The sequence below is a fragment of the Corvus moneduloides genome, chromosome 5 (genome assembly GCF_009650955.1).
Source record: "Corvus moneduloides isolate bCorMon1 chromosome 5, bCorMon1.pri, whole genome shotgun sequence".
NCBI lineage: Eukaryota > Metazoa > Chordata > Aves > Passeriformes > Corvidae > Corvus > Corvus moneduloides.
The window spans coordinates 18,629,002-18,641,620 of NC_045480.1; the positions used below are offsets into that span (position 1 = coordinate 18,629,002).

General features: G+C 39.6%; 1 protein-coding gene and 2 long non-coding RNA genes across 5 annotated transcripts in view; 2 read left to right on the plus strand and 1 right to left on the minus strand.

The window, feature by feature from the left end:
- LOC116444390 lies at positions 1-7,345 on the plus strand. The gene is made up of 3 exons (XR_004240296.1): positions 1-449; positions 1,272-1,373; positions 4,549-7,345. It is a non-coding gene; the product is annotated as an uncharacterized LOC116444390 (long non-coding RNA).
- Positions 2,662-12,330, minus strand: LOC116444391. Its single transcript, XR_004240298.1, has 3 exons — positions 12,161-12,330; positions 4,246-4,328; positions 2,662-3,370 (listed from the first exon to the last, which is right to left on the minus strand). It is a non-coding gene; the product is annotated as an uncharacterized LOC116444391 (long non-coding RNA).
- Positions 9,257-12,619, plus strand: part of SLC34A2 (solute carrier family 34 member 2) — a 20,912-nt gene continuing 17,549 nt past the window's right edge. The window contains exons 1-2 of one of the 3 annotated variants that reach the window (XM_032109755.1): positions 9,257-9,621; positions 9,712-9,767. The gene's annotated coding sequence lies outside the window, so the exon portion shown is untranslated. The other 2 variants (XM_032109754.1, XM_032109756.1) reach the window with 2 other exon arrangements.

Here is a 12,619-nt window from a genome sequence, read left to right on the forward strand (position 1 = left end):
TTTTAAAACAAAGATTGCAGAGATGTGTCAGTATCTCATGTAAGGTATGGTACCTGTCCCAGGCTACATTATCTTGTCCTTCACCAGAAATTGCTCTTAACCATTTATAGCTATCTTAATCTTACATGTTCAACGTGCATCTTATGTCTTCAACAGATTGATTCCCTTTAATGTGAAATGTACTATGCAAAACATCAGATATTATTATACTATTATCAGGCATAATTAGCCTTATGTATTTTGTTTACAGGTTACACTAAAGGTGCTGGAAACTATTCTATATGCATCCTGAACAGATCATGCTGGCTTTGCATTAATGCCATTTTATGGTCTGCTTTAATTTTCAAAGTGCAAGACCAGTAGCTGAATCTGCCACATAGTAAATCCGACACCTTTCAGAAATGGTGGGACTAAGAAACAGAGTCAGTGACTTTCCAGAGGAAATACCAGTAAGTCAGTAAAAGAGAAACAATAGCATACTTGATGTTACAAATAAATGGCATGTAAAAGCTATTTCTCCTTCATGCTACACTTTGGTGTGATGGCTTGCTGTCTTCATCTCTGGAATCTCCACCTACGTAAGAGCGCTTCCAGCTTTGCAGGTAAGAGCAAGACACATCACACATGTGAAAGACACGCTGCAACTGGTGCCAATGTTTATGTGGACTACTTCTAAGTGCAAAAGGGGGGTTGGATCGACCCTTGTTTGTGTGTGCAATCATCCTGTAAACTCTACTGGAAACCTTGGCAGTTTGCTGTGTTCTCGTTTTCCCATTTTCCAGGGCTTGCGCTTCATGACACTATTCACTCCTGAGAAATAGCCATGTGTTTCCCAAGGCACCACATCTAGAAACTGATGCTCTGTTGCTGCCAGGACTCTGTTGTGTACCTGCTGGAGTGCGTATTTATCATCCTTGAGGGAGCAGGGACATGTCCAGGTCCCTGAGCACAGATGTGCAGCTCTGTACCATCCACATCCCATCACTGCTTGTCTTAGTAGACTATGGTTTGCAGTGGGTGCCTCAGACAGGCTTTCATCCCATGCACAGTGTTGTCTGTTGCCCTTAATGCACCTGGGCTGAAAAAGAATCCTGGTTGATATTCCTGATGCTAAGTTTCAGTGAAAAGAACAGCTGCAAGCATGGAACAATTAAATCTGATCAAAGGCTTCAGTCTGTGGAAAAGTCATAGATAGTAATTATTCTGAAATGTCTGACTATCTCTGAATATCACAAGCTCTATATTTCATCCTTTTTTTTTTTATTCAACAGTATTTTTCAAATAAGAGCCAAACTCACCTAATAAGGAGACAATGTGCTCTGTGGCATATGACATGTGCAAACCCTTGCTGTGACTGACAGGGGAGAAGGCTGGTAAGTCAAATCTTACTTCTTGGAACTAGTAACAGTTTACAAGGCCTATGGAGACAGAGCTGACAAAAAATAGCAGACCGATCCAAGCGTGGTGTGAGGATCAAGGACAGCACGTAACGTACTGTAAATGGGCTATACATTATTTATAAAAATTAGCATAAAGTTACAGTTTTACAACTCTGAAAGTCTTGAGTTACACATCAGCTGTAACAGAAGCACCTCTTTAAATCTTAATATATGCAAAATGACACTTGTTACCTTCAGGTTTAAAAAAAAGAGTTCTTCCAGTACAATTAAGAAGCAGTTCTTGTCTTCTTGCTGAGCTAATTTATGCTCGTTACTTAAACAAAGAAACACTTAATTTTAAAGTAATGGAAGTCATAGGTTTGCAATAGTATAATTTTTATTGAAAGTGCAGAAACTTCAGTGAAAATGCATTAACTGATTATTAAGACTGTGTTTCTGCAAACTGATAGAGATACTTAGCAAGACTTAAAAGCAAGAAGTTAGTTAGGTCACATTATGCTAGAAAATTCCAGCTTATCAGTAAGTGTAATATTTGGGTCTAAGTTTGAAGAGGCCTTAAAGAACAGCCAAAATATATAGCCAGCAGTTTGTGAATTAATTTTTTAGAGAGATAAAATTATATTTTTCTGTGCAGAGGAATTGTTCATAATGCTTTTAAAAGCTAACACGATCCACTCTTTAAAGTAAGAAGATGGTCTTTGCTGTAGTATTTCCTCTTTGGACTTGAGCAACTAGCCAAAGTTTAGATTTGTTTCCTTTAGGAAAGATCACTAATGATGTATTCAGATGTCCTTGAAGTATCTCTCTGTATTTCTAAGAAATGTTCAAATTCCTGTTGCATGAATTCAGCTTAAGAACAGGACAGAGAATATTTTGCTGTGAATTTTGGCTGGCATTTTTCTGCCATCATTGAGCCCAAAGGTTTGGATATTTATTTAATACCTTTGAGTTCTGCTTTGCAATACTCAGTAGGAAAAGCAGTACCTTAAGGGGACTTATAAAGAGGAGGGAGAGGGATTTTTTGTAAGTGCAGAGTGACAGGACAATGAGCAATGGTTTTAAACTGAAACAGGGCAGGTCTATATTAAATGTTATGAAGAAATTCTTTCCTATGAGGGTGGTGAGGCGCTTTAACAGGTTGTCCAGAGAATCTGTGGATGCCTCATCCCTGGAGGTGCTCAAGGTCAGGTTGGATGGGGCTTTAAGAAACAGGGTCTAATGAAAGGTATCCCTGCCCAGGGCAGAGAGGTGGGAACTAGGCAATCTTTAAGGTCCCTTCCAAGTCAAGCCATTCTGTGATTTTCCATATAAAGAGACACAACTGCAATAAAAGCACATCACTTTCTGTTCTTTAAGGGAAACAAACAGCAAAAACCCTGCACAAGACAAAATTGCTTTCTCTTTTGGGTTCCTTTTCAGGTTTGCCTTGTGTCTATTACAGCTCTCCTTTGTAAAAGCAAGTATTGGTCTTCTTACTCCATTAACTACCCCTTATAAAGCTAAAAATATTTGTGTAAAAGGATGAACTGTAAACAATTAAAAAGCAGCTACTGCCTGCATGCCTTGGTCAATATAATGCCTTACACATACATTTACATTTCTGAGTCAATAGGAATGGTAATTGTGTGTTAATAGTAGATTTCATCCTTCAAAAGTTTAAAAGAAGCTATGTCTTCTTAGTCTAGTGAAGTCACTCATTGCATACATCTTGAAGACAGTCACCTGAAGTCTATAGAAAGTCCTGGGGATAGTATTTAAAGAAAAAAAGCCTTGCATTTCTTCATGTGTGACTTAAGGCTGAGGACTTTTATCCAATTTATACTGCAAGGAGAGTGGGAATGGTTCTTGCACAATGTAAAATGTCATGTTTCCAAGAATAAAATCCTCCAAAAGAATCCACAGTTTTAATGGTTGACAGCAGGACTGGATCAAAACTGTTTGTGTGGCACAGGCATCACTGAGAGAAGTTGCTGTGAAAGAAGGAGACAATTTTTATGATGTTTGGCACACTCCTAATTGCAGGATCTCACAACTATGCAGCAAGACTAGTTTGCCTAATGCAGTAAGAAAATTACTGCAGTGCTCATACAGGAGAGGGTTGTCCTCACACCTGACTTGACTTGGATTCCTTTCCTGATTATCCCGGCATAGAATAGAATATCCTGGAATAGAATAGAATAGAATAGAATAGACTCAGTTGGAAGAGACCTACAATAATCATCTAGTCCAACTGCCTGACCAATTCAGGGCTGACCAAAAGTTAAAGCATGTTGTTAGGGGCATTGTCCACATGTCTCTCAAACACTGACAGGCCTCGGGCATTGACCACCTCTCTAGGAAGTCTGATCTGGGGTTTGACCATCTTTTGTAAAGAAACTACTCCATATGTCCAGTCTAAACCTTTCCTGGTGCACCTTTGAACCATTCCCATGTGTCCTATCCCTGGATCCCAAGGAGAAGGGATCAGCTCGCTCTTTCTATTTGCTTCCCCTCTTCAGGAAGCTGCAGAGAGCAATGAAGTCACCCCTCATCCTCCTTTTCTCCTAAGTGGACAAACCCAGAGTCATCAGCAGCTCCTCACAGGACATTCCTTCCAGCCTTTCACCATCTTTGTTGCCCTTCTCCAGACACATTCAAAGACCTTTGTATTAGATGATAATCATGGGCAGTTACTTATGAACTATAGATTAAGGAAAGTTACTGTATTTGATATTTATTAAATACCAGTTGTTTTGATTTTGGTGATAATTTTGCAGATCTAGTTTAATGACCTGTACAGAATTAGTGAGTTGGACAATTAGTTGTATGGAAAGTAAGTTCAAAGAAAAGAGATTTGTTCTCTTACCTTATGCCAGCAGATTGCCTTTAGGTAAGTCACTTAGAGTTGTCCAAAAGCTCTTTCATGCATGAAGGCTTAGAAAGGAGATACTGTCAAACATTTTGCAACAATAAGCACAGAACAGTGTCATTGAAGAAATAATTTGTAAGTTTTCACCTGTAGTTTGAGGTGTTTAATACTTTATTTGGAATGTACATTTTTTGTACAGAGTTAGTGCATATGGCCTTTGAATGAGTAGTGTGTTCTTGGGAGACTATTTATTTTGTCAAAAATCCTCATTTTATGTCCTCAAATCTGTCTTTTTGGCAGAACTCATTTTGGGAGAAGATAAGTAAGTGTGGCTGTGGAATCTGAGCAGCTGCTCCATAGGCAGCATGTGGAGGCCAGCAGGCTGCACAATGCAGGCGCAGAAGGAGTGCACAGCTGGGAAAGGTGAGATGAAGCTTCTCATCTCTGCAGACATGCTCAGCTGGCTGCCAGTAATTATACTTGCTTGTCCTGCTACCAGCAACACCATGCCCAGTGTCAGCCCAGAGATAACAAATCAAGTAGGAAAAAAACAATGGATTTCTTAAAATTAAATGTATCTTTAAAATGTCTGTGAACGATAAAGGAGCCAACACCACTTACTTTTCCAAAGCACTTGTATCTGTAAATTAAGGTTTGCCTAAGAGTGTGAATATTATTATTTATTTAAGAGCTCTCACATTTCCCTTCACTTCTTCTCCTCCTCTTCCCTGTTCCTTGTTTGTTGGGAAGATGCTATGTGCATTCATGGATATGTGTCCAAAGTGGGAGGCAACCAGAGGCTGCTATATTAGAATATAGATTGGTTGACAGAGTGAACAGGAGTGGGGAAAGAGGGGTGTGGTGTCGGGGCAAGGTAAGGGGAGAGACTACAAAAAGTGTAAGGAAAGGTTAGCAGGAGGGGAATAATATTGGGTTTCTTTGGTGATTAAAAATTTCTGATGCCAAAGCATCACCATGTCTTTGTTTTGGAGATTGTTTTTTAATGAATTATTTTAACCTTTAGTTAAACCTTTTAGTTATACACTCCAGACAAGAAGTAAAAGTTTAGAACAGCTATGGTAAGCACAGTTTTAAAAATTTTTCTGGGATTTAGTGGTCAAAGCAAATGATATGATCCACATTTTTGGCATTCTTGCTGAAATCAAATGCAGGCTACTGTTGGTGTTATTTTTTCACATGCCCTGTTTTAGCCTGTGCCTTGTTGCCTCTGGCCATGCCTCCCCTGGAAGAGAGTCAGAAGCTGTGGTGCCTGATTGCTGCAGGGGTAAGCAGAGCTGCCCCTGCTCTGAACCCCTCACCCCAATGTCTGGACTGCAGGCTCCATAAGAGCAGTCCCTTACATGTCAGCAAATGTTGAGAACGGTGTATCTTAGTAGCAAAACCTCAACTAAATAGGACGTTAAAATAAGATACTTCAAGAACAATAAAAACAATTGTAATAAGTGGCTTTAATGAAAACACAGCTATCATGGAAAATATGAACAGAATAACCCCCTTAACTCATGTCCCAAGGATGCATTTGTACTGACAAAAAAATTTGAGACTGGGTGGTAATGAGAATAAAGTCATTCTATACTGAAAGAGCTGCTCAGTTATTACAAGATCAAAAGAGAGTTTCTCTTTCCTTTCAAACACTTCTATTCATCTAAACTTGTTTGCCATATTATTGCTTCATAAAACCTATTTCTCCTGTGTTGAAGTATTTCTTTTCCTTTGTATGTCTGAAAGCGTTTCCTGTAGTTTTTCTCTTTGTGACTCCTTCAATTCACATTTTATTTCCGCCTTCCATTCCTGGCATTAGTTCTGTTGAATGCTGTCTCTTTATGACTTTATTCATTACTCAGTCCTGGAAGTATATTAACTACTGTAACTCCATTAATTTTTTTGCCTATCACTCGTGTAAGATGAAATGCACAGTATTGTAACACAGAACCTTGTGATAGGATCCAGCTTCTTTATACATTAAATTAGATGTTTTCTTACTCCTGTCAAAGTAGATTTAGGAATTATTCTTTACTATTCCCAACTATAGCAGAAATACTGGGGAAAAAAAAGTTCTGAGTATGAATTGCAGTAATAGCCACCTAAAGCAGAAGAGTACTAGGGTAGCTAAAAGCCAATTAGTTCCTTCAAAGACAATTTTCCTCTTCTTAATGGGAAAAAAAGTTAATTAGTGAACAGCAAAGTTGTAGCACTTACCCTCTGTTCCAAAATCAAAGCATCCTATATAATGCCAGGCTCAAAGTCTGCTACAAATACTGTTTCTAAATAAATACCCAGCTGTGTACCAATATGGAAGTTCATACTCACAAAACACATCTGACTGGGTATTTTCATTAATAAACTTCACTGCTAAAATGTCTATAGGAAGAATACTTTTCAGACAATAGATAAAGCTGAGACTTAAATTTTTCCAGGTAACTACACAAACAAGGAAAATGTTCTTCAGCTGAATGAGTGTAAGTCCTTAACCAAGTAACTCTTTTGGCTATAATTCCTATTGAAATCAGCACTGGCCTCTCTCTTTAATGATCTGGGCTTTGTGTTTTACATATCCGTAGAGGGAAGGCTGACTTACACTCATGTTGTTCCCAAATGTAGACAACTAGATTTGTTCAAGGTTTCTGAACAAGATAAAATAGACACTGTTGTTTCCAAATGATGGAAACAATACCTGTTCTCTTCAGTAAAGAGCCATATGGTGGTTTTCTAGATTCCCACCTTTTTGAATGTACATTGTTTAGGTGTGCATTCTTTGAATTTGTGGAATATTGAGAATTAAATTAAAATGTAAGAGAGAGAGAGAGTTTCTCTCCTGATGTTAGCTGAGAGCCATGCTCATGTATGCTGTCTTTTGAATCTGTGCAAACCTCGTCGTGTGAGTATTACTGTTAGTGAATATGTATCTTGGACAGCACTGACACCTTTGCAGGATAAATGGCCATTTCTTTTACTTCTCTTTAATTATTTTTATTTTAGTTGTGACTTAAGTGCACTTGGTTTACTGTACTAGGGCCTGGGTCTTAAAGACGGATGGGGTTGACACTTGCCCAGCAGGTATCCCTTTTGTGGGGGAGATCTGTAAGAGAGCTTGTAGCACAGATGTCTGTTCTGTAGATATATTTCTTGTCTGTGTCATAACTTCTTGCAACATGTAACAGTGATTGGACAGAGTTCACCCCTCACAGGATTTGCACATGCGAGGAATTTTTTCTTTTTCTGTATTTAAGACATTTTCTGTGTTTGCACTTCCTGCTAAATGCTGGACTTTCACAGGTATTATTCCAAATAGCTGCAGAGTAATCCAGCACCTCTGTTAGAGGAAACCAGGACCCTTGAAATTTGCTTTCTTGCTTTGATTTATGACGTGTTTCCTATCCAAAATATTCTTTTTTAATGAGGTCAGTTTTTTCAAAGTAAACTCTGAAGTGGGAAGATAGAGCATTGCCTTATACTTCTTGAGCAGCAGCAGCATCTTTTGAATGTGTGCCAGATACATGACAGGCACTCTGGACTATCACTCTGACTGCCCTGGTGTTCTGGGAAGAACATGAGCCTCTTCTCCTTTGATTTTGAATGAAGGGAAAACTTCTGGGACAAATAACACCCACCTTCAACCCTTGTGACAAGCTTCTTATGGAGGCTCTTCCAGAGTGACTCTGCAGAAGATTCACCCTGGACTTCCAAAGACAGATTGTAGATTGTCTGCCTTTGTGTGAGTGAGTGTTTTTTCGTTCCTAAAGTTTTTTCTTTACTGCAATAGGTCTGATATAGAATCTTTCTCTTTCTAAAATGTTAACTTGCTCAGCACTTAGGATTGTGCTTAGCAATCCAAATGTTGTAATTAAAATGCTGCAGAAGACATCACCATGCTCTGGTTGACCCATGACAGGGTACTTGAAATGTGCACATCTCATACCTTCCCACTCAGAAAAGCTGGGTTTCACAAACAGTGACTCAGAAGAGAATAAGCCACAACTCAAAGAAATACCAGTATTCCAAATGAAAGATTCACCTGATTTCCTATGTGTAGGCCATCAATTAAAACCTACTATTTTTAGATGTAATGTTTAAGTACACTTCTGTTAAAAAAAACCTGAGCCTGTGAACCACCAAGGTAGACCTTGGGTCCATTTTCCATTACTTCTTTCTACTTTTGGACAGTTCTCCACTACACACAGAAGAAAAAATTGTTTCCTTTTCATCCTTTCCACGTCTGTGAAAACTACAAGTGGGGAGAGTGAGGCAGGGCTGGTGCTTCCATACTTGGGCTACACCATCAGCCCTGCCCAGTGTAGTGTGGGCAGTGGGGTCAACACCAGCAGAGCCGCTGCAGGCAGGGGAGGTGCTTGGTGGTTCCACTGCCAGGATGTGATGCTGCGCACAGGGCTGCAGAGGCTTTCATGGTCACTGCTTATTAAACATTTCTGATGCCGACTCAGGAGAAGGGGAAGTTGTGACTCACTGCTCCAAAGGCTGGGCATCTCCACGGGACTGAAAGGTGCAAAAAGCAAGAGTTTTACTTTACTAAGTTACTAAGTCACTGAGCTGCTGGGAGATATGACTGCATACAAGCAGACAAAGCAGATCTGCTGGTTAGATGGCAAGTTTACAGTTTATTTTCTCAGTGTAAGTTGCCTACTGAAACAGAAAAAAATCAAAAATAATAAAGCTTCAGTGCCTAATGCAGCCCCCCGATCCAGCTCCCTGTTAAGATCAGCACTAGAACAGACAGCAGTGCTGGTGGCTGCTTTGTCTAATCTACAGTACCACACTGTTTTATTGACTAACATATCTATTTGTCATTTATTTGTCTTCATCACTTGTGTTCCGAATGCAATTATCAAAGGTGTCCTTACACCTTTAAATCTACTTTGGAAGTAGAGCCACAGCCAAAATGCTAATGAGCTTGCCTTAATTGTAAACACTGAGCACTGATAAGAATGAAACTCCATCCTCTGATCTAAGGAGTTCTTACGTGTTTCCTACTTACACCACTTTTTATCTGATTCTCCTTCTCTTCTGCTCTTAGGCAGATTAATAGGTATCTGAACAGACAAATAACAGTACTACATCTCCTTCACACCCTTTTGACAGACTTTTGAGAGTGCAAAATATTTTTGGAAAATTATTATTGGAAAAAAAGATTACTGAATGATCAGGTGGACGGCAATTTTTCAGGCTGGAACAATCGGTTCCCCAGCACTCACATGAACACATTTGTAACTTGTACTTAAATGCTGATGGGACATTTTTTAGAATGTGATAAGTGTGAAATAGCCTGTAGTTTTATCAGTGCTGGTTGCTGCCCACACTTGCAAAAAAAGTTTTATTGTGATCGTTAAGTTGCAGGTAGGCAGTGCCTCTGGACTGTAAAATAGGAATGTTAGTGTGCAGTGATGAAAGCAAACTTTGCTCAACACCTGTCTATATATATTGCAGGTTTCAGTGGCTGCCCAGCTGATCCGTTCACTCTATTGTCTGGGAATTAAGTCGTGGTAAGTAAGAGCAACTAAGACTGAGTTTTCTTTTCTTCTCTTTTGAACTTTTTTAGCTTGCAAATCTAAAACTCTGCTTTTGCAGTTCAAGGAATGGCAACAGAGAGATAATGTGGGGTACTGGAATGGCATATGAAATGTCATCCTCTTGTTAATATTTTCACCTCGTTTTCCTTTAACTGTGTCTATATTTTAAGGAAGGGATTAAAAAAAATGTAGTTCTGAAAACAAACTGTGCTTTTTTTCTACAATTAGCTGGGTTTATTTTTATGAAATATGATAAAGAAATAAGGTATTTTGCTGGCAGCTGCCACCCCCCGCCCCCTCAAAGAAACTGCCTATAGCAAAAGAAAGTATTGGTTTAACTATTATTTGGATTGAAAAGAAGTGAGATTTTAAGTCACAGTAATCAGTGGTATTGGATACTGGAAAATGTCTAGGATATGATTAATGAAACACTGGAAGGAAATAGGGTCAGTTCGTGTGTTAGCATAGATCTTGTGTAAAGCCTGTGTGCCTCACGATGGCCGTGTCAGGCTATTCTTGATGGAAACATTTTCTTATGCTAATTTGGTTTGATACACGGAGGTAAAAGGAATACATTAGAGTCTAATGTAGTTTGCTCAACTAATGTGGCAGCAGGCAGAAATCAACTGGTTTCTCAGTAACTTTTATTATCAGCTCTTCCACTAGATCAGTAAGTCTTTTTAATGTCATTATTTTTTCCTCTCTTTATTCTTTACTATATATTTTGTCTTTTGGATGAGGTAGATCTATTCTATTCTATTTCCTTGTTGGTGGGGTTATTAATTTTCATGTCATTTTATTCTGAAAAAGTAATTGGTCTATTTAAATACTAGGCATTTCAAGCAATTCACTGGTATTTCCTGGCCCTGGCTCCTCCGTGGAAGTGTCCAGTGTTTTGCTTGGTCATGAAGTCAAAAATGAATCTTTGGGATCTGTTCTCTCTCTGCACATACCTAGATATTAGTTCTCTTTGCTAGTTTATGATTCTTTTTAGTTTTGCTATGTGTTAGATTTAAACTTGTGAGCAATGAGTCTTACAGATCCATAGGCATAAAAAATGAGCAGAGTGCTCTGTTTTTGTAGCTTTCACATATCTCTTTTTGCCTTTACTACTGCATGAGTTGAAAGTTTACATCCTGGCTAAGCCTGCTGACTTATTCAAAGAAAAAGCCCCAAGGAAGCGGCTGCTGCCAGAGCAAAGGCAAGACTTGTTCCTAGCAAGGCTGAATCATTGCTGGTGTTTATTTAAGTTGTTAGTGGTGCTGTTGCACCTGGGGCTTTGAGAACCATGCAACAGGTTCTGGGGCAAACTATCAGCTGATGTAAAGCTACTGAATGAGTTTGTGCTGGCTGCGGAGCTTTCTTTTCCCGTCTCTACAGAATGCGCTTCTATGTTGCAAGTGGTACATTTTGAGGGGAAAAAAGACAATATTTCTTCAAACTGTATATAAGAAAGGCTGCTATGTAGCTTGGTATTTATTCCTATGAATTAAGTGTGATAAATATTCATATTTACTAAGTCAGATATTTGGATATCAGATTAGCTGATAAATCCTTTTTTAAGATAAAAACTGTAGTGCTCTGGTAAATGATGGAGAAGTGATGTATTTTTGTAGAAAAGCTGAGACAGAAGGAGGGAGAGGGAGAGAGAGAGAGAGAATGGGGAAAGCCTGGCTGAACCCAAAATCTGATATGAAGCTGCTCAAGCAGCCTGTAGGTGCATGTATGGTCACATTGGTGGTTGTTGTAGTTATTATCAGTTAGTTTTGAAAATACTGCTTTTTCTTCAGTACTTTTAATTTCATCTTGGTTTGACTGGGTCTGTTCCCCAGGAGTGAGATTTCTTTAAGACTTACTGCTCTGTAGCTCTGTCAGGCACAGTGTGGCCTTTCAGTGAGCTGTCATGGGTGGAGAGGTACAAACAATGCCAGCCGGGCACACACAGGTGGTAGTTCATTTTCTCTGTGTTAAGTCCAGCAAAACAAACACATTGACAACTGTTTCTGATTTAAAGCTGCAAAGCATGGAGAGTGCAGCTCTGCAACAGAGGCAAAGCTGTTACAGCCCAGTGAGTCACTGAGGAATGCAATATAGGGCACCTGCATGACACCTAGTGTTACTCAGATAATTCCCAAGAGACTTTAACTCTTTGGAATGCTGTAGTGAGAGAGTATGGATATAAAAACCACAGGAGCCCGCTTTGGCTCTGAGTTTTTCTCTCTCACATTTTATTTCAGAATTTGAATGCCATTGATTTTTTTTGTCTATCTCACTCTTAGGAGGAGGAAGGTTCAGTTTCTTTTGAAGTTAGAAAGGATGTCACACATGGCTAGCATTTTCCAAAGGCAAGGAAAGACTATACTCACAACGAAAGAAGCACACAGGATGGTGTGAGAGGATTTGCCATGAGGTTCACTGAAATGGACTGGATTACATCTTGCACAGGCATTAGTTTTCAGACCTTTGCAATATGCATAGCATATTGTGACCTGCCACTTTCAGGAGGAAATTAGGTCCTGTTTCAGCGCCGCTCCCAACAGGTGGATATCCAAAGCACCAACATGTGTCCTGACATGAGCTCCATGAGTTCACCCTGTGTGCAGGCACCCTGGCTGTCCTGCCAGCCAAGGCACAGCACTGAGACACCATGGCTGGCCCGGGGGTGGGCAGAGCTCATCACTCCAGCACCTCATCCAGCAATTGTGGCTATCCTGCCTTTGGATCTGGACTGGTGTGTCCAGCTGAACACAGCAAGTTGTTGCAGTGTGCGTTGTCATTGGTCCATTCTCTAATATATTCCTTTGCATGTAGTTGTCTTTGATGCT